Genomic DNA, 25637 nt, shown 5'->3' on the forward strand with positions numbered 1-25637 from the left:
ATCATATGTGTTTTTTATTATTCCGTTATTCTTTGGACCTTACCTTTCACATGTAATAGCATAGATATTGAAGCACGAATTTAACCCTGAGATAAAAGAATTAAAAATTGTGATAGAGTCATAATCATATCATTTAAATAATTTTAATTAATCAAAAAAATTAATTAGCTAATTATTGGTTTGCGCACCAAGACTTTAAATATCACAATAACTGGCTTCCAAAACGTGGGGCTTGAAAATATCGCAGCTTTACATTTGAAGGAAGGGAAAGAGATCTGGAATAAGTACAGGTGATCCAGAGATAAAAACATATAACATTGAGGGAATTTGAATTTGAAAGTATTTTGACAATTTTTCCAGGGAATATAAATTTGATTTATTGATTGATCGTAGTTAGTGGATATTTACTGCTATTGAATTATTTGATTTTATTTTCTTTACCAATCGTACATTTGATATTTATTTTGAATTATTTGAATTTTACTGATTGCATATTTGATATTTGTCGTGAAAATTTAATACATTTGGGAGAAATATTGTCGTGTTCTGAAACATATAGAGTGTTGTAAAATTTCACATTTGGCGGGGACAAAAACAGTAACGAAAAGAAACAACATGTCGACCACAAGGAGTCAAAGCAAAATGCAAGAAAGGAAGGAGGATAACAGAGAAGAGGAAACAATTGTTGAAGAAGGATCGGATAATGAAGGAAATGTTACAATAGTTGAGGAGAAAAAAGAATTATCAGGAATAGATAAAAAATTACAAATAATGCAACTCCAGTCACAAAAAATGGATAGAAATCAACAAGAAACAAAACAAACAATGGAAGAAAACCAACGGGAAACAAGACAAGCAATAGAACTAAATAACAGGAATATAGAGCAGCGTTTGGAAAACTATGAACAAGAAATTAAAGGATGCGTTGAGGGGATAAAGAAAGAACTGATACAACAGATAGAAGAAATAACCATAAAGAATGCAAAACAAGAGACAGAGATAAAAGATATCCAAAATACGATGAAGGAAATAAAGATTGTCCAGAAAAAGGAATTAGAACAGTTAGAAGAAAAATTTGAAATGGCGCTACAAGAAGACAGGAAGGAAGTAGAAAGAAGATTAAAACAAAATGAAAAACAAATGGCAGAAATTGAACTAAGAGGGGTAGAGAGAAAAGAAGTTATCATCCATGGAACAAGCGAGGCGAAAATACAATTTGGCGGGGATATTCGGAAAACACACCCAGTACCGTTTGTTAAAAATTTGAAAACCAAATTACAACATATTAGATATTTTGACGATTGCAAAGAAACAATTAGAAACCATTTGAAAGAAGGAGCAGCGTTATGGTATGAAAGCAAGGAAGATGAGTTTGAAAATTGGACAGATTTTGAAAATAAATTTCTCAACTATTTCTGGGGGAAAAATAAACAGAGAGAAATCAACCAAGAGCTACAGAATGGAAAATATCACGAAAAAATGGGAATATCTGAAGAAAGATATGCTTTGCAGATATATAACAATTCAAAATATCTAGAATACAAATATTCTACCGAACAGCTGGTAGAAATGATCAGCAGACATTTTGAGGAAACGTTGGAAGATCACGTGATTTTGAGAAACTATCAAGATATTGATAGTTTGTGCCAATTCCTTCAATTAAAAGAAGCGAAAAGAAAAGAAATGAGAAATAGAAGACAACATGACCAATATAATGGACCGGAAAGAAGGTATTCATCAAATTATGACCAGAGAAACCGACATCCCAGATCAACAAACGAATATAGGCCGAGAAATTACAATAATTACAATAGATAACAAAATTACGATAACAGGAATGACACACAACATAGAACATATGAAAATCACAACAGGAATAGAGATGCACAAAATCCTCCGAATAGGAATACTAACGAACAAATGGACGATAGAAATAACCAGAGCTTCCAACAACAAAATAGAAGGGAGATGAATCATGTAGCAATAGGAAACGAAAGACAAATTTCTAATTCTAATCTAATATTTTTAGATGCATTTATAAAACATAAAGCGATTAAAATTGTGATTGATTCTGGCTCGGAGATATCGCTAATCAATAAAAAACTAGTAAAAGAATTAAATTTGGACAGATTTGTGTATAAGATTCCTAGGGTTGATTTAGTGGGTGCAAACAATCAAAAATTTGACGACAGTAAACGAAGGTTTGGGAGTACAGATAAGAGTGGGAAACAAATTCCATATTATGAAATGTGTGGTGATTAAAGATTTAAATCATGATATGATAGCGGGAATTGATGAATTGAAAAAAAAAGATATCACCATAAATTTTTCGGAAAATAAACTGGAAATCAGAGCAGAACCAGACAACACAGGAGAAGAAAAGTAAACAGATAGGAAAACAAATTTTGGAAGGATCAATGCACAGGAAAAACGCAAAGAAATCGATATGACTGTAGAGGATAAACCGAAAGTACAAGAACAAGATCTAACAGAAGAGAAAAAGAGAAGGAAGAAAAAGAAGAAGAGTTCGAAAAGAAAGCAGGAAAATAAGATGGAGACCAGAGAAAAAACAGGAAATAGAAGGTACAGAAGAATTGTTGGCAACCGACGATAAAACAGAATGGAAGCAGGAGAAAAAAAAGGTATCATCAGAGAAATGAAAGGAATAGAAACATGGTGCTCGGAATACCAAAGGGAATTAGAGGATAAAAAGAAAACAGAAGAAAAAATGGCACTGATGGACGATAATCCAGAATTTTGTGAAGAAGTATTATGGACAGTGAACACATGTGAACAAAAGGAGGATGAAAGAAAAATAAATTGTGGAGAAAACATGGGAAAGAAAATAGAGAAGATTTTAGGAAACCATGGAGATTTTGTTAATGAAGTAAACCGAGTGGCTAAAAATTATGAACTTTCTTTTAAGGGAAAATACTTGGAAAAATTTAAAACGAAAATATATCCAATCCCGTATAAAGACAGGCAATATACGGGGTATTTTAACATTCACGACATTTATCAGTATCATAAGTAGATTTTAATAACATGGTGAAATAATTTGATCCTAGAAAACTTTTGTCATTTTTAAAATTTAACAAAGAGTTTTCGGCAGATCAAATGGCAGGGATTTGTTATGATATGTAAAATCGAGAAAAATATTGGGTTGATTAAAATATTTCAAAGTTCAAAAACATTAAAATAATTCAGATAAGTAGGATAATAAACAACAAACATTTCGAAGAAGGAAAGTTATTAAATTCTTGGATTACTTGTACTAAACAAAATGTAAGCTATACATAAATTATTTCTTTGTTATACTTGAGTGACCCGCATAATTTTAAGTGAAATCCAAAGACAATTGAACCGGGTTTTCCAAATACATTAAATGCAGTGATTAAAGACAATAGAAGGGATTTTAGAAAGAGGTTTTTGTTAGTTTTTAAGAATTATAGAAAAATATTATTTGTAAATAAGTTTTAGGAAATTTATAATTATAGGTAAAAATTTGTTTGTTATCGAAATGAAAAAATGGGGGAATTGTGACGAGTTTTGATTGGCGGAGATTGAAAAAGGTGAGAAAGGTATGTAGGAGTGAGAGTTTGGCTAGATTTAGGAGAGAAAAAAGATAATCAGTCGGTTTTCCAAGTCTGTAAGACGAACAGTGATTGTTCTCTGACGGTTCCCGAGATGTAGCAAGCAGTAGTGTTGAATGTTAGTGAGTTTTTGTGGAGTTAGTGTATCTGACAGAAGCTGAAGCAGCAAAATATTGTAAGTCATATTTTTCTACTTATATTCCAAGAGTCACTGTTCAGGCCAACGAGAGATTCAGTTTATCGTAAAGAGAAGATATTCCAAGAGTCATTTTTCACTCGGGCCAACGAGAGATTCAGTTTATCGAGAGGAAAAAGGCTATCATAATTTGAATGATTTGTGCTTTTGAAGGAGATCATTAAGGACGATATACTTGCAACAATCTGTTGTACGATTGCTGATTACATAGGGAGCGGTTGAGAGGAGATAATATAGTCTACAAGGAACAAGGATTTGGACCACTCATCATCAGAGAGAGATAGTTTGTTTTCTGCAGTTTTTTCTTTTATTGATAACACAATTTTTACACTTAATTTAGAAAGGATATAAATATTTTGATTAGGAGAGTTAGAATAGTTTGGGATTTTGAGATTTCAATTAATATTGTTTGTACCATTAATTTTGATTGTTCACGTACGTAGAACAAATTTTGAGAATCATTATATGAGATTTGTTTATTGAAAACTTGAGTGTGAATTATTTCATTATTTTTATTTCAATATATAGTGTTAGATCATATGTGTTTTTTATTATTCCGGTATTCTTTGGACCTTACCTTTCACATGTAATAGCATAGATATTGAAGCACGAATTTAACCCTGAGATAAAAGAATTAAAAATTGTGATAGAGTCATAATCATATCATTTAAATAATTTTAATTAATCAAAAAAATTAATTAGCTAATTATTGCTTGGCGCACCAAGACTTTAAATATCACAATAATATATATATATATATATATATATATATATATATATATATATATATATATATATATATATATATATATATATATATATATATATATATATTGTCGACAGATCTGCCACGTCTCCAGCACGAAACTGACGACTACGCAATCAGATCTGCGCATTTCTCACCTCTCGGCCTTCTGATTGGTCCCCGAATTTATCCTATTTTCTAATTGGTGAGTTACGGGCCACGCCCCTTTTTAACACTCACCAAGGTCACGAAAATGGGATAAAAGACGGTGCACCATTTCAGAAGGCCTATTTCGGTTTGAGTCTGACTACTAGTTAAGACCTCTGGTTGGGGAATACCTTACCAAGTTAAATCACCTAGTTTCTCTTATACTCTTACCACTGGAAGGGAATTAGACTTCCCTTCTGCATCACTGTTCCTGTTGGTAATAGTTAATATTCTTCTGAATATTATTTGGTTATTTATTTCTTTTCTTTGCAGCTATATATATATATTCCATGTTATTGTGTTTATACTGTATATCTCGCTTTTACCATTTTTTCTGTTACCTTTCAGGATACATTGATATTTATATGTTTGTGCCTTTACGATATTATTATTATATTTGCTACTTGTTTATGTATAATTATTTGTTGCAACTTCGTTGCCATTGATATTTAATACATTGCCATTTCCTTTTTACAGTCTTTCATTTTATCTAACCTTATTTCTCTTCCAGCTTAGTATTTCAGCTTAGTTGTGTTTATATATATATTTGCGCGTATATTTAATGATAACTAACCGTTATTCTTTCTTCCAGAACCCTCATTTAAATTTACTTACAATTTCACATATTTACTATTTTATGTTACATCTATTACTTCCCATATTTTTGACCCTTCTGTTTTAGGTACCTCTCAGGTCCTCTCACGCGGCGTGCTTGAGGTTAGTTCGCGCTTTCTGCTCTGCCTTAACAGCTTAGCAACAAGCACGTCCTCAACAAGCTTGAATAGCGAGTCAGATACCATTTAATACGGTTATTAAGACGGTCTCCGAGATACTCGTATCTCCGGGATTCAAACTATAAATAACTCGTACTATAAGTGGCTGACTCCGTGCAAGCACGAGGCGTGCATCCATCCACATAGCTTGGTCGCACACGTCGTCCAGAGAAGACCATTGATATACCTCAGTATAGGGAAATCCGTGGCGAACTGACCCCGACGCGCCGACTTTTAATAAACAAAGAAAACCATCTTCTGATTTTCTTGTTCTTCCTTTTCCCTCTGTTTACTATTTGTTCTAGTTAACATGGACACTCAGAGACTTCTCCGATCGTCTGCCTCAGCGGACAGAGCGACTGGTGGTGATCCACAGCCTTCCGTAGATCAACCTCAGCGACATGGCGCCCAACTAACGGGGACAACTGATTCCCAACCACCCACGCCGACAGAGCTGCCGACGCTATTAGCAGCCCTGATGCAAGCAGTAACCGCGCTCACGGTAGCGCAAACGACAAAAAGCGAACCCGATACCACTCCACCAACTCCGACAGCACCACAGCCCAGATGGAGACCGACTTTGCAAAAATTCTCAGGCGGAGAGACAGAGAGCCCAGAAGAATTCAGAGAAGCGGCCACAGACCATCTACAAAACATGGGATTAGATGAGAAGCATTGGACAGCATACATCCTCGAAGAGGGACTGACCGGAGATGCAGCCACGTGGGCCGTAGACCATGCGAACCCTAGACTCGATCACGGTACGTTTTTTACCCGTCTGATTGACCATTTCAGTCATTCTTCACAGATAACCAAGTTATTAGCCAAGCTGTATGGTCAATGGCAGAAGAAAGAGACAGCAGCCGAATTCATCTCAAAGAAGATGGCCCTGTTCCGAAGAGTAGCCCCGGAAGTCTCCGAAGAAAAGCGATGCCGCATAATTGTCGACCAGCTGAAGCCCGAAATCCGTAAACACATGCGGATAGCAACCCCTAGGACGGAAGAAGACCTCAGACGTGCCGCAGACGAGCTAGAACTCGACCACCGTCTAGCTGCCAGCACACCCACCACCCAGACGTCGAACCGATCCGACAATCCACCACGAGGCCACCAAACCCCGAGATCATCAGAAACGATCGACGACTGGCGGAACCGAGGCCCCAGCAACCGCCAACAGAACCGTCCAGTGCCCAGACCCCGTACTACCCAAGACCAGAACCAGGGAAACGACAACAGGGGCACACTCAACTAAGGACCTCAACCGAAGTAGTGCCCCAGCTGAACCCGATGGAACACAAACCTACCTCAGCTCACCTCCCGAAGATTTCCGCAGAAATCAACAGCAGACGGATCAGCGCACTAGTCGACACTGGTGCATCGGCAAGTTTTGTCAGCGTCAACCTGGTCCAGAGGGAAGAGATACGAGGCAGTCCATCAACAGTCCGGCTGGCGTGCGAAGGCCACACGTCCCGTAGTCTAGGGACAACAGAGGTGGACATCCGGTTCACTAACAGCTTCAAGTCCAGAGTCAAATGCATCGTAGTCGAGCAACTCCACCACGACCTAGTGTTGGGCATGCCGTGGCTCAAACAAGAGGAAGTCCTGGTAGACATACCCCGAAAGTGTCTGCACGCTGGGATCCAGAGCCGCCGAACGCTATACTGGGAGTCTCCGAAGACAACGAAACACAGCACCCTGACTCAGAAGCTCCAACCGGACCAAGCTCCAGAATTCGCCTTCCGCACCATCGAGCAGACGATCCAAGACTACAGCGACGTCTTCGATGATAGAATCCGCCAGCCGACAACGAAAGCCGTGACCATGCGGATCGACCTGACTGACGACCGACCCATAAACGTCAGACCCTACAAGTACTCGCAAGAGAAGAAGCGGATAATGTTCCAAGAGGTCCAGGAAATGTTATCCGCTGGGGTGATCCGACCTAGTAAAAGCCCCTACAACAGCCCCGTCGTCATCGTGACCAAGAAGGATGGCACGCCAAGGTTCTGCGTCGATTACCGAAAAATCAACGGCATCACCGTGGACGAAGTGTCAAACATGCCTCCAATCCATGACAGCATCAAGGAACTGGGCACGGCCACAATCTTTTCCACCCTCGACTTGAAGAGTGGATTTTGGCAAATACCACTCGATGAAGACTCCAAACCGAAGACAGCATTCAGCCTTCCTGATGGGTCAGCCTTCGAGTTCACGGTGATGCCCTTCGGATTGAAGAACGGTCCCGCAGCCTTCCAAAAACTGGTCACGACGGTCCTAGCCGGTTACATCGACGTCTTCGTAAAGGTGTACATGGACGACATCATAATCTTCTCCAACAACTGGGAAGAACACCAACGCCACCTACAGCTGGTCCTGGAGAGGTTGCGAACCCATGGCCTGTGGGTTTCGCTGAAGAAATACAAGTTCGCAGCAGATGAGCTTGAATACCTGGGCCACAAGATTACGTCCGACAACACCCAACCACTGCACAAACACTGTGAAAAGATCCGAGGCTTCACAACACCACGAACCTTGAAACAAGCCAGAAGTTTCATAGGTACAGCAAGCTGGTTACGCGACTTCATCCCAGATTTTGCCACGATGGTCACCCCATTAACCGACCTGACAGCCGGTAACAAAAAATTCAAATGGAACGAACAAGCCGAAGAGGCATTCACACGAATCAAAACAGCCATCTCCGGAAACTTGGAACTAAAACGGCCAGATGCCAGCCAACCGTTCAGTATACAGACAGATGCGTCTGACATCGGAATGGGAGCGGTACTGTTCCAAGGACCAGCAGATAACCGAAGAATTGTGGCCTACAGCTCAACCAAACTGAGACCAGCAGAGCGTAGGTACCACATTAATGAAAAAGAGTGCCTCGCAGTGGTTTGGGCGTTAAAGAAGTTCAAGCATTTCCTCCAGGACCAGAAGTTCACTCTATTCACCGATAGCAGAGCCCTCCTATGGTTAGACCGCTACAAATCAGACAAAGCCAAGCTGTCCCGATGGGCCCTCCTATTGCAAGAGTTTAACTTTGATGTCGTCCACATACCAGGAAAAGACAACGAGCTACCAGACCACCTATCCCGCAACCCAGTCCAAGACGAGCAACCACACCACGACGCCGATGCCGAAGTGGAACGACTCGCCTGGCCCCAGACTACTGAACGTCAAGAAGACGACTTCCCCCTGCTGTGCCTCCTGGATGACGACGAGGAAGGAGCAGCGCATCCCATCCTCGACGACCTGTCAGATATGCCGCTGCAGACCAGGATCCAGAGAGACCATCAAGTCCACCCCGGAATGAAGAGGTTCGTCAAGCGATGGCATCGAATTTCCCGACGAGGACCTCGAGACGACGTAGAAAGAAGCCTCATCGAAGAGTTCACCGTCGAGAACGAGGCCGCCTTCTACAAAGACCAAGAGAACCTCCGACTTCTAGTCCCCCCCGGTTTCCGCCCGGAAATCCTACAGACGTACCACGACAGCGACGAGGCAAACCACCCCGGCCAAGAGGAAACCACTCGAGCCATCAGGGAGGTGTACTACTGGCCCACAATGTCAAAAGATGTCGTCAAATACGTCAAGTCATGTCTAACCTGTGCCACCACGAAAGCAGCCCAGAGACAACCGAAAGCCCCCATCATCCCTCGAAATCCAACCGCCCCATGGGAACGAGTGTCATTCGACGTCCTCGGACCTTACCCTGTAGCCAGAGGCACGAAGAATAGATATATCCTGTTAGCCACCGACTGCCTAAGCAACTGGCTAGAATATAGATGTACTCCCGTCGCAAAAAGCAAACAAATAATAAATTTCCTACAAGAAGAAGTTTGCAATAGATGGGGCAGACCTTCGACAATTATCACGGACAACGCCGTCCAATTCCGAACCGATGCCTGGGAACGGTTCCTGAGAAAACATAACATCGAAGGTGAGAAGAGCCCCATCTACCACCAGAGAGCAAATCCAGTCGAGCGACGGGTTCAAGAATTGAAGAAAGGTCTGAGGGCAAGAGTGACCTCGAACGAAGACCCACGCTGGGACACATACGTAGCAGACATAGTGTTCAGCCTCCGCACACGAAAAAATAACTCCACGGACCAGACACCAGCAGAGTTACTCCTTGGATACCGCCCGAGAAGGTCCCAGGAAACCGAGCACGAAGTCCGACAGCAAGAGACCAGAGAGCAGCGAGTAAACCGTGCAGTCCAGAGAGCGACAATCTACGCAAGAAATCTATTCCCAGACAACCCTGATGTCCGCCAACCTCGTACATACCTCCCAGGAGAGCAAGTGCTGGTCCGAAACCATCTAAAAGGCAACTTTGGACAAACATGGACCGGACCACACACCGTTCTACGAGCAGCCGGAGACCACACGTACGAGGTACATAGGGACCAAGACGTTGATCGCCTCATCCATGTGGATGACATCCGACCAGCACCGCCACCTCGAGACATTGCCAACGAGCCAGCCAACGACGCAGCAGACGAAGCAGACGTCCAAGCTTAGTGCAGTGTTTCACCCCTAAAGACAATTTTCTACACTTACTAAAAATTTTTTTTTTCTACCTATATACATTTTTTTCGCTAAGTCATATATTTTGTACACCTTCCGAGACTAAGACAATAAAGGAGACTTACTCCACACTCTTTCGAAGTCAGGAAGGTTTTTCTAAACTTTTTTCGAACTTTTTTCTCACTAGTTACTAATTGTGAATAAAAAATTTTTTTTGTATTTTTCCTAAGAAAATAAATAAAAAGTATCCCCAGCCAGCCGGTCTCGAAAGGGGGGGGGATGTCGACAGATCTGCCACGTCTCCAGCACGAAACTGACGACTACGCAATCAGATCTGCGCATTTCTCACCTCTCGGCCTTCTGATTGGTCCCCGAATTTATCCTATTTTCTAATTGGTGAGTTACGGGCCACGCCCCTTTTTAACACTCACCAAGGTCACGAAAATGGGATAAAAGACGGTGCACCATTTCAGAAGGCCTATTTCGGTTTGAGTCTGACTACTAGTTAAGACCTCTGGTTGGGGAATACCTTACCAAGTTAAATCACCTAGTTTCTCTTATACTCTTACCACTGGAAGGGAATTAGACTTCCCTTCTGCATCACTGTTCCTGTTGGTAATAGTTAATATTCTTCTGAATATTATTTGGTTATTTATTTCTTTTCTTTGCAGCTATATATATATATTCCATGTTATTGTGTTTATACTGTATATCTCGCTTTTACCATTTTTTCTGTTACCTTTCAGGATACATTGATATTTATATGTTTGTGCCTTTACGATATTATTATTATATTTGCTACTTGTTTATGTATAATTATTTGTTGCAACTTCGTTGCCATTGATATTTAATACATTGCCATTTCCTTTTTACAGTCTTTCATTTTATCTAACCTTATTTCTCTTCCAGCTTAGTATTTCAGCTTAGTTGTGTTTATATATATATTTGCGCGTATATTTAATGATAACTAACCGTTATTCTTTCTTCCAGAACCCTCATTTAAATTTACTTACAATTTCACATATTTACTATTTTATGTTACATCTATTACTTCCCATATTTTTGACCCTTCTGTTTTAGGTACCTCTCAGGTCCTCTCACGCGGCGTGCTTGAGGTTAGTTCGCGCTTTCTGCTCTGCCTTAACAGCTTAGCAACAAGCACGTCCTCAACAAGCTTGAATAGCGAGTCAGATACCATTTAATACGGTTATTAAGACGGTCTCCGAGATACTCGTATCTCCGGGATTCAAACTATAAATAACTCGTACTATAAGTGGCTGACTCCGTGCAAGCACGAGGCGTGCATCCATCCACATAGCTTGGTCGCACACGTCGTCCAGAGAAGACCATTGATATACCTCAGTATAGGGAAATCCGTGGCGAACTGACCCCGACGCGCCGACTTTTAATAAACAAAGAAAACCATCTTCTGATTTTCTTGTTCTTCCTTTTCCCTCTGTTTACTATTTGTTCTAGTTAACATGGACACTCAGAGACTTCTCCGATCGTCTGCCTCAGCGGACAGAGCGACTGGTGGTGATCCACAGCCTTCCGTAGATCAACCTCAGCGACAATATATATATATATATATATATATATATATATATATATATATATATATATATATATATATATATTATATTGGATATTGGATTTGGATGTTAATAATACTAATATATTCCAAAGGGGTTAACTTGGCTGATAGGTTTGTCAAATATGCATCGTAACACATATGTTCTCAAATATACACCGTTGCCACGTCTAAAAATTAGTTTTTCTCGTCTAATATCTTTGTTTATTTTTGTAGAATAGAGTCATTAAAGATCCTGGAAATTCTCAAGTGTTCTGAGACATACTGTGTTCTGACTCAAGTATTCTGCGACTGTTTTCTGTTAAAATATTTATATCAGGTAAACAAAATTTAAATATTAGCGCCATATGTCATTTGCCATGGAAGTTAAGATTGGTATAATATAAACTGTCAATTGTATTCATTTTTGGAACAAAATAAAGTAGTGTTAACCGTATACTCAACTGTTTCGTTTAATTTATAAGTTTTAACAGGTTATAGTGGCTCAGACCACTATAACCTCGGTAAATGTATAAACGTTGTATACTAGTGAGTGTTAAGGTTCATAATGGCAGTGAATTACATATCTACGGTGCCAAAGTTGTTAGGCCGCGAAAATTAGAATGATTGGGTTTCGCACTGCAACATTATCTTGTTCTAGAAGGTTTGTCCACGTGTTTAGATGGAACTGAAACCGAAGTGGACAAACAAGAAAAAGCTAATGACAAGTTAATTATTTTGCTTGATCTATCGTTATATATATGTACATATACAACAAGCAAAAAACGCGAAAAAATGTGGGACGCTTTAAAAAAGTTGTTTGATGACTTGGGTACGTAAGAAAAATCACTTTATTGAGAAGTCTAATTTCAACGCGATTGGAAGATAGCCAAAAGGACAAAAATTGAGTTAAACTGGTTTTAAAACTGACGATGAGTGGATAGGTTCGCTACTTTTGGCGGTTTTACGTGATCGTTTTTCACCATTATAATTACAATGGCGATCGAACACTCTAAAATTGTTATTCCGATTCAAGCAAAACAAAAGTGTTGGGCATGGAAAGTGATGTTGGTAACACTGGCATTACGTTTGCACGTGGTACTAGTAACAGAACCAATCACAACAGACGGTTTAAAAATCACAGAAGTGATGACGGCGTAAATAACAAGAGAGACATGTTGCTATGTTGCTGCACAATTAAGTAATATAGTTATTTTAATTATGTATGTTGGCAACACGTTTTATTCTTATTGATGTCTGATTACTTATTTGACATTTGTCACTGTTCTCTGTACACCTTACACTTGTACTTGTAAAACAATAAAACTTATTTCTTTTCTAATTAAATATAATAATAGTGTTATTATTATTAACCTGCGTAAACAGAGATCTGTCAAAAATTAGATGTGATCATTGTAAACAAATCGGTTACTATAAAAATAAATGTCCGAAGTTGAAAACATCCGAAAAACATGCGTTTATGCCGCTTTTCTCAATGGAAATAAAAAAAACTTAATTCGAAAATGAGGGTTTCAGCTGTTAGAAACGCGGGGTATCAAAGATAAAATAAAAAACAGCAAGCGTTCAACGCTACAGGTTTGAAGTGTCAGTTGTGTGAAGTTTTAAAGCATGTGACGATAGATATATAAAAATATACACATTAGCACTTGTCAAACCAGTGTCGTTGTGACTAAACTCTATTTTACGTTATCTATGATAATTCGCGTCTTTAACAGCTGGTAATCCTAATTTGTGACCATTTTTTTTCTGAGTCAACCTTATATCATCATATTAGGAAACAAATAGCTATCATTTAATATTAAACACATGCTTATACATCATGAACAGCGTATTTGATTTAAAAACCAAATTAACCAAATCAAATATTGTCTAAAGCTAATTACTTTTAATTAAATATTTTTGCGGCTCCTTTTTCAGTAGCGACTATTATCAATTTATTCTCCTAATTTTAAATGTATGTAAAGATGTGTGTTTGATCAACTACGTTATGAATATAGTGATCCTGCAATCACTATATTCATAACGTAGTTGATCAAATCTTGTACTATAAGTGGGTGTTTAAGTTAAAGTGCAATAGCGAAATAAAATCGTGCAAGACTAGTAGCTAGTTTTAATAAAAGAGAATATATAGACTATACAGAAAGTTTGTGCCAGTAATAAGACATTCTTCTTTAAGGTTGCTCTTTTCACTTTCTATAAAATTAGGTTTGAATATTACTCATTTAGATGTTAAAACAGCATTTCTAAATGGTCATTTGAAAGAGAAAATATACACGTCATCACCAGAGGGTTTTGATTTAGTAGATAAAAAATGTTTAAAAATAAATAAGCCTACTTATGGGCTTAAAAAGTCTTTAAGGATCTGGAATTCTGAGGTAAAGTTTTGGAAAATATTAATTATAAGAAATCAATACATGAACCTTGTATCTATAAAAAAAGAGGAAATAATAAAATTACGGTTGTAGAAGTATATGTAAATGATTTTTTTTATGTTTTCAAATTATAAAAGTGAAACAAGTAGACTAAAAAATGTGTGATTTTGGTAGAGTTAGGGAATGTTTAGGTATGCAAATAGACTTTGATCCAAATAAAGGTTATATTGCTCTGAATTAGAAAAACTATATTATTCGGTTGTTAAAGAGATTTAACATGAGTGATGCCAAAGGAGTTAAAACCCCAATTGAACCAAAGTTATCTTTATCAATTGGTGATAGTAACAATTGTATTAGAGATAAGTTTTCTTATCAGACGGTAACTGGTAGTTTGATGTATTTATTTGTTTTAACCAGAACAGATATATCATTTACAGTCAGTTTCGTGAGCCAATTATAATGAGTCTTATTGGAAATGTGCAAAAACAGTATTAAGGTATTTAAAAGATACTATTAATTATTCTCTGATTGACTCAAAAGATGATTTAGAATTACAAGGTTTTGTATATGCCGATTGGGCAAGCAATACATTAGATCATAAGATCCTTTACGGGATATGTATTTAAGCTTTGTGGCTCTACAATATCTTGGCAAAGTGCAAAATAAAAATCGGTAGCTTTATCTAGCTACGAGGCAGAATATACGGCCTTGTCAGAGGCTGCTATGGAGGCTGTTTTTCTTAGTCGTTTGCTAAGTGATTTAATTAAACTGAAAACTGAAAACTGAATGTAATATTTTATTTAATGATAATGAAAGTGCATTAGACCTATCAACAAATTAAATTTATCATAAAAGAAATAAGCTTATTGATGTAAGATATCATTTTTTGAAACACCTAATATCTGACATAATAATTAATGTAAAATATATGCCTACTGATGTTAAGCTGCATAGATTATTGAGACTGTTTGGTATAGGTAACCAATAAATTTTGTTTTATTGATAAGTGGGGGTGTTAAAATATTGAATCAACTAAATAAATTTAAATATTAGCACCATATATCATTTACAGGAAGTTAGGATTGGTACCATGTAAACTGTCAATTTTGTATTCACTTTTAGAACAAAATAAAGTTAGTCTTAACTGTAGACTGGACTGGATTCTTAACCGTTTTAACAAATTTTAATTAACATTTTCAACTTGGATTTTCAGTTAAAAATTCCCATTCACATTTGTGAGACAGATTGCTCGCCCATAAACAGCACTATGATGGAGTGCAATATAATTCTAAAAAATAGCAACAAAGCCATTAAATCTAGCTTTCTACCTGCTTCGGCATCTATATCATAGTGTGTATGTCTAGCATAGATACGTGGATGTTTTTATGTACGTGTATGTATAATATATATATATATATATATATATATATATATATATATATATATATATATATATATATATATATATATATATATATATATATATATAGAACATCGATAGAAACAGACATACTAACATATATAGAACAAAAAAGATTAAAGTGGTATGGACATGTAAGAAGAACTAGCGACAGCAGATGGATAAAAAGAATAACCGAATGGAGCCCCATAGGAAAGAGGAAAAGAGGACGACCCCGAAAATCCTGGAGGAACGAAGTAGACGACGCCATGAGTAAGAGAGGACTAAACGATGGAGAATGGAACAACAGAGAGAGATGGAAACGGTTGAGCGAGGGAAGGCAGTGAATACTGTAGAATCCCTAAATATATATATATATATATATATATATATATATATATATATATATATATATATATATATATATATATATATACATCTAGCGGTTAATGTAAGCTCCGTTCTAAAACGGTATTATACTAACTCCAGTAGAATATACACCGTGTATATTATTATCTAAGTAGTGCTTTATGTAGATTCCGACCAACATGTAGGATTAAGTGGACTCCACAACAGGATAAACCATTTTTGGGATCCGTATTTACCATTTTGCGTACACTTCTAAACTCCTGAGATGTTGCCAATAATTGTATTAGTAGTAGATTTTCAAATTTTACAGCAGGTACCTTTTGAAACTTGAAATTTATTTAAATATTCATCAATTTAGTCATGGAGGATTTTCAGGATTATTTGACTATTCTCCGTTCACAAATTGTTGAGAGCACGAAATGTGCCTCAAACTCATAAAACGGTCGTTGAACAAATCCCCTTCGTTGGCTCAGTGAAGATGTTCGTTCAGTTGTAATGGAAACACCAAATAATAGTAGCAGAGTTTATTGTAGAGACGTACACTATGGGTGTAGACCCGGGATTACTTTGAGTAGAGACTGATGAAGTTGATCGTTGAAGACTATCAAGTTCGTTGAGTGAATATTGATTGAATGCCTCTCTAGGCAAGAGATCTTAGTTTTATATAAACTTTAATTGGGTCAATATTTTCGCGGACCTCGCGTGACATGTGTATTTAATTTATGTAAATAGTTTAACTTTGTCAGCACTTTTGACTGATGTCCAAATTATAATATTGATAATTGACCAAATGTGTATGTAACCTAATTAACTACGTGTGTGTATTTAATAACAAATAGATTCATTCGGTCTACTGGGTGATAAAATTATACTGTCCAATTTCGGATATGAATTCTAAAGATTTGATATTGGACATACTGCGGAATCGGGCAATCTGGCCCAAGTGTCAATACTCAAAGTTTACATATAAGTATTACATAACATAGTAAAATTCAAACATGATAAATTATAAATAGTTTAAGAATAATCAACAATCTTCCAACCGTACCCTAGCTATCAATGTCCGACTCTATCTCTAGATTAAAATTAGGGCAATTGGATGAAAATGTGGAAAGTGGGATGTCAACTTGGGAAGTCGACGGTACATTGTTGTGCCGATTACTAACTAATACAGGTACTTCCTGTTCGTTAGTCTGAGTTTGTGGATTCCCTGAACGACATAGTCGTGCAACAGGACGGTACTGCGTATGCGTCATTTCTTGTTCCAGACTCTCCTCCTCAAGTAACACATGACGTAGCTCTCCTCCTGGTATGTCAAGGTAGGTGTTTAGAGGCGTGTTAAACTTGCGGGGTGTCCTCGCCACCAGTTGGGCCACGGGAGTGATTGGCGACTTCAGGTAACTCGTCACTGCTCTGTCCACCCCACTGCTAGTGGGGAGTAATGTAATATTTTTCGTTTGGGCGATACATTTGGGTGAAAGCTTCAGGAATGTGACTCGTTCCAGTACTCTTTCGTTCCGATTTCCATCGCAAATAATGGATATGTGTATCGTGACTGGCGTGATAACTAGCCAGAGGTTGGGAGTACCTATCTTACTCCATTGAGCTGTCTGTATTGTCCTGGCTACCACTGGACATGTGCTATTCTTAGATCGCTCATAAATTTCTTCAAATATGCAGTTTGGTTGGGTATCCATGTTTCTTATAGCCGTTGGTGAGCACGCTATCTGTGCCTGTGTCAACAGTAAGCATCTTTCTCTATCTTCCGCGGTCAATTCGAAGTAGTGCAGTGTGTTATAATCTACGACCAGTAGATTCCTTGGGGCGACAAATGTGCGCAACACCGACCCCTTAACGTTAAGTGGTATGGCCGTGGCTTTGAGCATGCTGTACTTATTTTTCCCTGTCACTATGAAGTAGCCGATGACTGTTATATATCTGTCGTCATGACTGACTTCTGTTTCTATAATGGGTTGTCGTCGTATTTCGACCCCTTGAGGCAGTATCTGCCCTGCTTTCCCTATTAATTTGGTTATTTCACCCGGTTTCACTATATCAATGAAGTGTCCGTGGTTATAGTGAAGGTTTAATATTCCCTCGTAAAATTGAGTATATTCGTTTATGAAGTCCATAACTTGTAATGCTATCGTTTGTATTCGTAACGTGCTATATTCGGTTTCTAGTTTTTGTGCTTTGTCTTCTACTTCGTTAAGTCCTTTAGATATTTCTTGTAGACCTGTGATTAGTGCTTTGTTAAACTTGTGCATTTGCTTGTTTATCCTGTTCTCTGTGTGATTGATTGATGTTATTGTTTCTAACATTATCTTCGCCTGGTGCTGTGATCCCTTTATTAGCTCCTTTTGGTTATTATCTAATGCTTCAATGTTACTGTAGGCTTCGTCATTGACTCCAAATACTGAGGTTAATATTGTTCCTAATATTCCTCTTCTTTCCCTTCCTTTTATTTCTACTGTCAACCCCTCGCTTACTGACTCCGCCTTTCTTTGTCCTTCCTCTAACTTCTCTATTATATCCTTACAATTCACGATTTTTATCTCATGACACAGTTCTCGTACGCCTTGTATCATATTTCCTATTAGTTGGTGCTCTGTTCGAATTCTTCCTTTTTCGAGTAACACCTTTATTCGAAATGTTCCCCGGTCTATGACGACCTCTCCAAGGTCTTCTGTGAAAAATCCTGGTACCGGATTATATATTTTATACGGTTCTGCCTTTATGGGTTTTAACATCGTTAAAAACATTATAGCTACTAGTATTTTCTTCCATCTTAGTGCTGCTGCCTTCTTCGGCTTTTCCTGTTTCTCTTCTTCCAGTCGTATTAGCTTATGTATGGGTCTTTTAGTCAGTTTCCCGTTTGCCTTTCTCACTGTTACTACTCTGGTTAATCCCTCCGCTCCAGGGTGTGTTTCTGTTACCCTTGCTAATGGCCATCTGCCTGGAGGTGTATCCTCTTCTTTAATTATAACTATTTCTTCTTCTTTTATGTTAGGGTGCGCCTTATGCCATCTATTTCTCTGTTGTAATTGGTGCAGGTATTCCTGTTTCCAAATTTTCCAGAAGTCTCTTTTTATTTTCTCCACTAATCTCCACCTCGTCGGCATCTTCAAATAAGTCGTAAGCTCTTCTTCCCGATTTGGTGATATAATTTCTCTCCCTATAAGGAAGTGAGCTGGTGTCAGGGCTATTTTCCCTTCAGGGTCTTCTGATGACCCACATAATGGTCTCGAGTTCATACATGCTTCTATTTGTGCCAGCACCGTACTCAATTCTTCATATGTTAGAACTGTTTCCCCGATGATTCTTTTCAAGTGATATTTCATTATTCGCACTGCGCTCTCCCATAATCCTCCGAAATGTGGTGCATATGCAGGTATGACATGCCACTGGGTACCTAGTGCCAGTAATCCTTGTTTTATCTCGTCATCTATTTTTTGATTTTCTTTTTTCAACAAATTTGCTGTTCCTACGAATGTGGTTCCGTTATCGCTGTATACGTTGTTGCACTGTCCTCTGCGTGCCGTAAATCTCTTGAACGCTGCGATGAATGCATCCCTAGACATATCGCTTACTACCTCAAGGTGTACTGCCTTCGTTGACAGACACACAAATACTGAGATGTAGCCCTTATAGCTCCTCTGTCCTCTGCCTCTCGTGGTACTTATTTTTATTGGCCCGGCATAATCTATCCCTGTGTTAGTAAAGGGATGACTCGGGTTCACTCTGTCTTTCGGTAGATCTCCCATTAATTGTTGTGCTGCTTGGCTTTTATACCTCCTGCACCCTAAACATTTTGCTAGATGATCTTTCACGGTTCTTCTGCCGTTGATTATCCAGTATTTCCTTTTTATGTACTGTAGTGTTTGTTGTAATCCGCTATGTAGATTTCTTGCGTGACTATCTGTTATAAGTAACTTTGTTAATGCACTATCCTTTGGCAAAATTATCGGATGTTTTTCTCCGTACTTTAGATTCGTGTGTCTCAGTCTTCCGGTGACTCTTAGAATTCCTTGTCTATCCAGGAATGGTACCAATGACGCTAATTTATTTTTCTTGTCTAATTGCTGTTTCTTCTCCAGCTTATTTATTTCTTGTTTGAAGTAGGCGTGCTGTGTGTGCTTTATCACCTTTAATAGCGTTTCCTCTAATTCTTGGACTGTAAGCTGACTTTGTCCATTGTCTTTCTTTTTTCTGCATTTGTCTGCAAATCTCCTACAATATGAAAGTACTGTTCTCATTCTTTCTAAATTTGAGAATCTCTCGCATATGTCCTCCTTTATCGTTGTCGTGTGCACCGTTATTTTCGTTTTGACTTCCTCCTCATTTGTCTCTGGTATTTCTTCTGATTCCTGCGTTAAAGTTTTGTTACTAGTCAGCCAAGTTGGTCCCTTCCACCATAGCTCTGCTTCTAATAATTCTGATGCGGTACTTCCACGTGAGAGGATGTCCGCTGGATTTTCCTTTGTATCTACCTTATGCCAATTTTTCGGTTCTATAACGCCTCTTATTTCCTCTACTCTGTTGGCGACGAACATTTTCCACCTTTTTGATGATCCCCTTATCCAAGCCAGGGTTATCGTTGAGTCCGACCATGCATATACCTCAATGTTTTCCCTGTTCAATGCTTGTAGGGTTTTCTTCATTAAATTTGCTAGTAGTACCGCGGCACACAGCTCGAGCCTCGGTAACGTCGTTTTCCCTTTCAATGGTGCGACTTTCGATTTTGCTATCATTAGATTCGTTTTAATTTCTGGGCCTAATACCCTTGAGTAGATTACCGCTCCATATCCTTTCATAGACGCATCTGCAAATCCATGTAGTTCTACTCTGTTTATCTTGCTTAAGTTGTTCCACCTGGGCAATGTTATTTTCTCCAGATTTACTAATTGCGCCTGGTATGTATTCCACCTGCTTTGTTGGTTGCTAGTTAATTCTTTATCCCAACTGGTCTTTTGCTCCCATAATTCCTGTATGAACATTTTCGCCTGAATTACTACAGGTGCTATCCATCCCAGTGGGTCGTATAGTTTTGCTACTTCTGACAGTACGTGTCTTTTCGTTATTTTCTTTGCCGTCGTTATCCCTATTTTGAATGTGATTATATCCTCTTTAGGTGACCAGTGTATTCCTAACGTTTTCCGTACTTCTTCTTGTTTGAATGCCTTGGAGTCTACGTTCCTCATATCCTCCGCTACGTTCTCCATTATTTTTTCTTCGTTGCTCAACCATTTTCTAAGAATGAAACCTCCTTTTCTGAACAGTTGTATTAATTCCTTTTGGGCTGTTTCTGCTTCCTGCACTGTCTCAGCTCCTCCTAGTATATCGTCTACATACATGTTTTCTTTTACAATTTTCGATGCCAACGGGTACCTCGCTCCTTCGTCTTCTTGTAATTGTTGTATTGTTCTTAACGCTAAAAAGGGTGCTGCGGCCGTGCCGTATGTCACCGTCGTTTTCTTGTAATTGTTGTATTGTTCTTAACGCTAAAAAGGGTGCTGCGGCCGTGCCGTATGTCACCGTCGTTAAGTTATACTCTTGTATGTGGTCCTTTGTGTCCTTTCTCCACAAAATTTTTTGATATTTTTGGTCTTCTTCTGCCATTCTGATTTGTCTAAACATTTTTTCCAGATCCGCTGAGTATGCTACCTTATTGGATCTCCATCGTAATAGTATATTTGTCAAATCTTGTTGTAATTTCGGCCCTGTGTGCATAATATCATTCAGGCTTACTGCCGATGAGCTTTTGCTTGATGCATCAAACACGGCTCTTATTTTCGTTGTAGTACTGTCCTCTTTTCTCACTGGATGATAAGGTAAGTAGTACCCATCTCCCTGGTTTTCTGCTATTACCATATGACCTTGGTTTTTATAATCTTCCATGAATTGTCTGTAATTCGCTTCTAACTGTTTGTCTTTTGCAAACTTCCTTTCTAGTTGCATCAATCTGGCGAATGCTTGCTGTTTAGATTCTCCTAACTTTGCGACGTCTTCCCGACTTCCCGACGAATTTTTACTTCGTATCTCCCTTCTTCATTCCTTTTTACAGTCTGTCGATACAGTTCTTCACATTCTTGTTCTTCCACTGAGAAACTTGTGTCCTGATTTACTTCTTCTAATTCCCAGAAGTTCTTTATTTGTACGTCCATTTCTTGTCTTGATATCATACAGCATACTTCTGCTTTTATATTCTCCCTTTCTCGTGCTATTCCCGAAACTATCCATCCTAGTTTGGTGTTTTGACTCAGGAGTCCATTACTTATTCTGTGCATCCCTTCTGTCAATATGTAACTGTATTCTTTTACTCCTAGTAGTAAGTCTATCTTCCCTACCTTGTAATATCTTGGATCTGCCAGTATTGCATTTTTCTCGTTATAGTCCGGTAGAATTATATCCTGTTCCGGTAAATTCCTTGTTATCTTCGGTAGTACTAGTGCTTCTATTTCCATCTCGAAGTCACTTTCGTAATGAGTTTCGATTATAAGTTTCATACTCCATTTGGCTGTTTTTTCTCCTGACGAGCCTATTCCGGATATGGTCGCCTGTATGGGCTTCCTTGTTGTTCCTAGCGTCGTCGCAGCTTGTTCCGTTATAAATGCGCATTGTGACCCTTGGTCGATTAGTGCTCTCATTATGTGTGAATCTCCTTTCGCATCTCTTATGCGTACCACAACTGTCGCTAGTAATGCTTTACCTTCCTTATGGCTTGCACAGTTTACTGAATTCTGCCCTCTTTGTTGGTCGTTGCTATTCCTAGACCCATTGGTATCTTGTGTATTTTCTCGCCTTCCGTTATTTTGTTCTCTGGCGTTGTATGGATTATTATTTCCTCCTCTGTACCTATCAGCTTGGTACCCGTTTCTTCTATTGTTTGAATCTCTTCCATTTCTTTCTTGTGTTTGTTCTCCTTTCGTTCCATTGGAGTTTCTTTTGTTGCTTGTGTTTCCTTTTTCATAATGCAACATATGGTGGTGGTCTCCGCCACAGTGTCTGCACCTATATTGTGAATAACATTGTTTTTCTTTTTTATGTGCTAGGCAGTTTGTACTCAATCCTTTTTCTTTTATCATCCTGTTCCGGTCTCTTACATTGAGTTCCTGAAATTCTCTGCAGTTCGGTACTCCGTGATCTCCGTTGCATATCACGCAATGTGTTCTTGGTTTCCTAAGAGATCCTCCTTGCTTCTCTTGTCTTTTTTCTGACTCCAGCAGTTCCAGTGTCTGAAATCTTCGCTGTAAGAATGTTTGTGTCGATTTGTACGTCGGTATCTCTCTACTGTCTCCAATGTGGTTTTCGTACAGCCTCCTAGTTTCATTGTCCCATTTCGTTATGATAATTCGGGCTATCAATGGGCTCCACGCTTCCGTGTCTGTTCCTAACCCTCCTATGGCTTCCAGACTTTCGTGGAAGGTGTCATGTAGTGATTTCAATGCTCTAGCAGAAGATTCCTTTACTTCCTGCGCTAGTAGCATCCTGTCTATTAATTTAAACAATATCATCCTTGGGTTCTCATACCTATCTTTTAGCATGTTCCAGGCCACTTCGTAGTTGGCCTCGGATATGTTTAAGTGTTGTATCATTCTGTTGGCTTCCCCTCTTACTTGAGTTTTTAGTTACTGCATTTTTTCTGCGTTTGATAACTGGTCGTTTTCATGTATTACTTTAGTAAACAGATCGTGGAAAGTTCTCCACGTTTCATATCTGCCTTCATACACAGGGATTTTTACCTGCGGCAATGTCACACCGTCCCTCCTCTGTGTGCTTTCTGGCCGTTGCATTCCTGGCCTTATTTTCTTTAAAACTTCCCTGACTTTCCTCTTTAGATGATTTATTCTCTCTACTTCTCCATTATCTGTAGCGTCTAGTTCCTCATTTACTGCTGCTTCAATCATTAGTGTATTCACCTTTTCCATGTATTCTCTTAACTCTGACTGCAATTCTTCATCCTCCTGCAAGTCTTGTTCATTTTCTGGCCGTAATAATTCCTCGATTCTTTGTTTTCTTATCTGTATCTCCTTTACTTTCGGTGCTTTTCCTCTTTTCAGCACCCTTCCATATTCTTCCAACAGGGTTTTCCCCTCAATGTATATCTTAAATACCTGATCATAGTATTTTGTTTCAAAATATTTTTCTTTCGTTATACCCCCTTCTAGCAGCTTTTCGTGGTTATTTAAAAATTTTGCCCAATATTCTTCTAATTTTTCCTGTCTATCCCGGATGTATTGTTGATTTTTCCGAGATTGGGAATCCTTTTTTGTATTTGAAACGAGTTTCGTTATTTCTGTTCCTAATTCCGCTTGCTTAACGTATATGCTTTCCATGATTATTCTTATAAATTTTTACATTCAGCGGTAAATATATTAGGCAATACGAAATGTACGTTATTTATTAAATAAGTATACCTGTACTATAACACTTTCTTTTCTATCGGAATGTGCAATTTAGCGAAATATGAGTTTGACCTTGCCTGCTGTGCTATTCTTTGTACTGAGGTAGGTCAAGATGTAATCCACACACTCTTATAATGATATATATACATATATGTATATATATTGTTATCAAAATAAATGAAATTATTTGCTACGTAATTATTTTAATTTTTCGAAATAAACTATTTACGTGAAATTAAAAGCAAGCTATATGTATGAACGTTTCTTTTTTCAAATTGTCATACAAAATTACTGTTTAGTAAGTTATAGTTGTGAATGACGTTTATTTTTTGTTTTATCAATTCTCTGTATTATTTAAATGGTATACATTCTAAAGTACATTATTATACGATTGATAGAGTGGAGATTGTTCTAAATTGTTAAATTGTAATAAAAAAAAACTTGTTAAATTGTAAGATTGTAAAAGATGGAAGATTTTGTAATTATTCAAAAACTTACGGTTTTTTGTGTTCTTAGACGTTGAGGATCCCTCGCTTCTGGTGGGTTCTGCAATCGGTCCTGTCCTTTGGCTGCTCTGCGGCTCTAGTATGGCTCTTGGCTTTGGTACTGCTCTCGGCACTAGTATGGCTCTCGGCTTTGGTACTGCCTCGGCTCTAGTATGGCTCTCGGCTTTGGTACTGCTCTCGGCTCTAGTGTGGCTCTCGGCTTTGGTACTGCTCTCGGCTCTAGTGTGGCTCTCGGCTTTGGTACTGCTCTCGGCTCTAGTGTGGCTCTCGGCTTTGATATGGCTCTCGTTCTCCCGGGTCTAGTGGTCTCTCTCTGCTACTGAGGGTGTTGCTGGCGTGGACTGTATAGGCTCTCTCAAACTTCCTTGAAGTATTCTGTTTCTCGATAGGACCATGAACAAATCCCCTTCGTTGGCTCAGTGAAGATGTTCGTTCAGTTGTAATGGAAACACCAAATAATAGTAGCAGAGTTTATTGTAGAGACGTACACTATGGGTGTAGACCCGGGATTACTTTGAGTAGAGACTGATGAAGTTGATCGTTGAAGACTATCAAGTTCGTTGAGTGAATATTGATTGAATGCCTCTCTAGGCAAGAGATCTTAGTTTTATATAAACTTTAATTGGGTCAATATTTTCGCGGACCTCGCGTGACATGTGTATTTAATTTATGTAAATAGTTTAACTTTGTCAGCACTTTTGACTGATGTCCAAATTATATTATTGATAATTGACCAAATGTGTATGTAACCTAATTAACTACGTGTGTGTATTTAATAACAAATAGATTCATTCGGTCTACTGGGTGATAAAATTATACTGTCCAATTTTGGATATGAATTCTAAAGATTTGATATTGGACAGTCGTAAATCAGTAAAGTTTTAATACTAATATATTTAGCAAAAAAACAATTAAAACTTTCACGGCTAATGTTGGTTATTATATTATATTAAT

At 38.3% G+C, this 25637-nt stretch overlaps 1 protein-coding gene across 3 annotated transcripts in view; it reads left to right on the plus strand.

Moving 5' to 3' along the window:
• Window positions 1-25637, plus strand: part of LOC140445556 (bone morphogenetic protein receptor type-2-like) — an 872505-nt gene that overhangs the window by 628665 nt on the left and 218203 nt on the right. The window lies entirely within an intron of this gene.

Source organism: Diabrotica undecimpunctata, chromosome 7 (assembly GCF_040954645.1).
Source record: "Diabrotica undecimpunctata isolate CICGRU chromosome 7, icDiaUnde3, whole genome shotgun sequence".
In the NCBI taxonomy this organism is placed as follows: domain Eukaryota; kingdom Metazoa; phylum Arthropoda; class Insecta; order Coleoptera; family Chrysomelidae; genus Diabrotica; species Diabrotica undecimpunctata.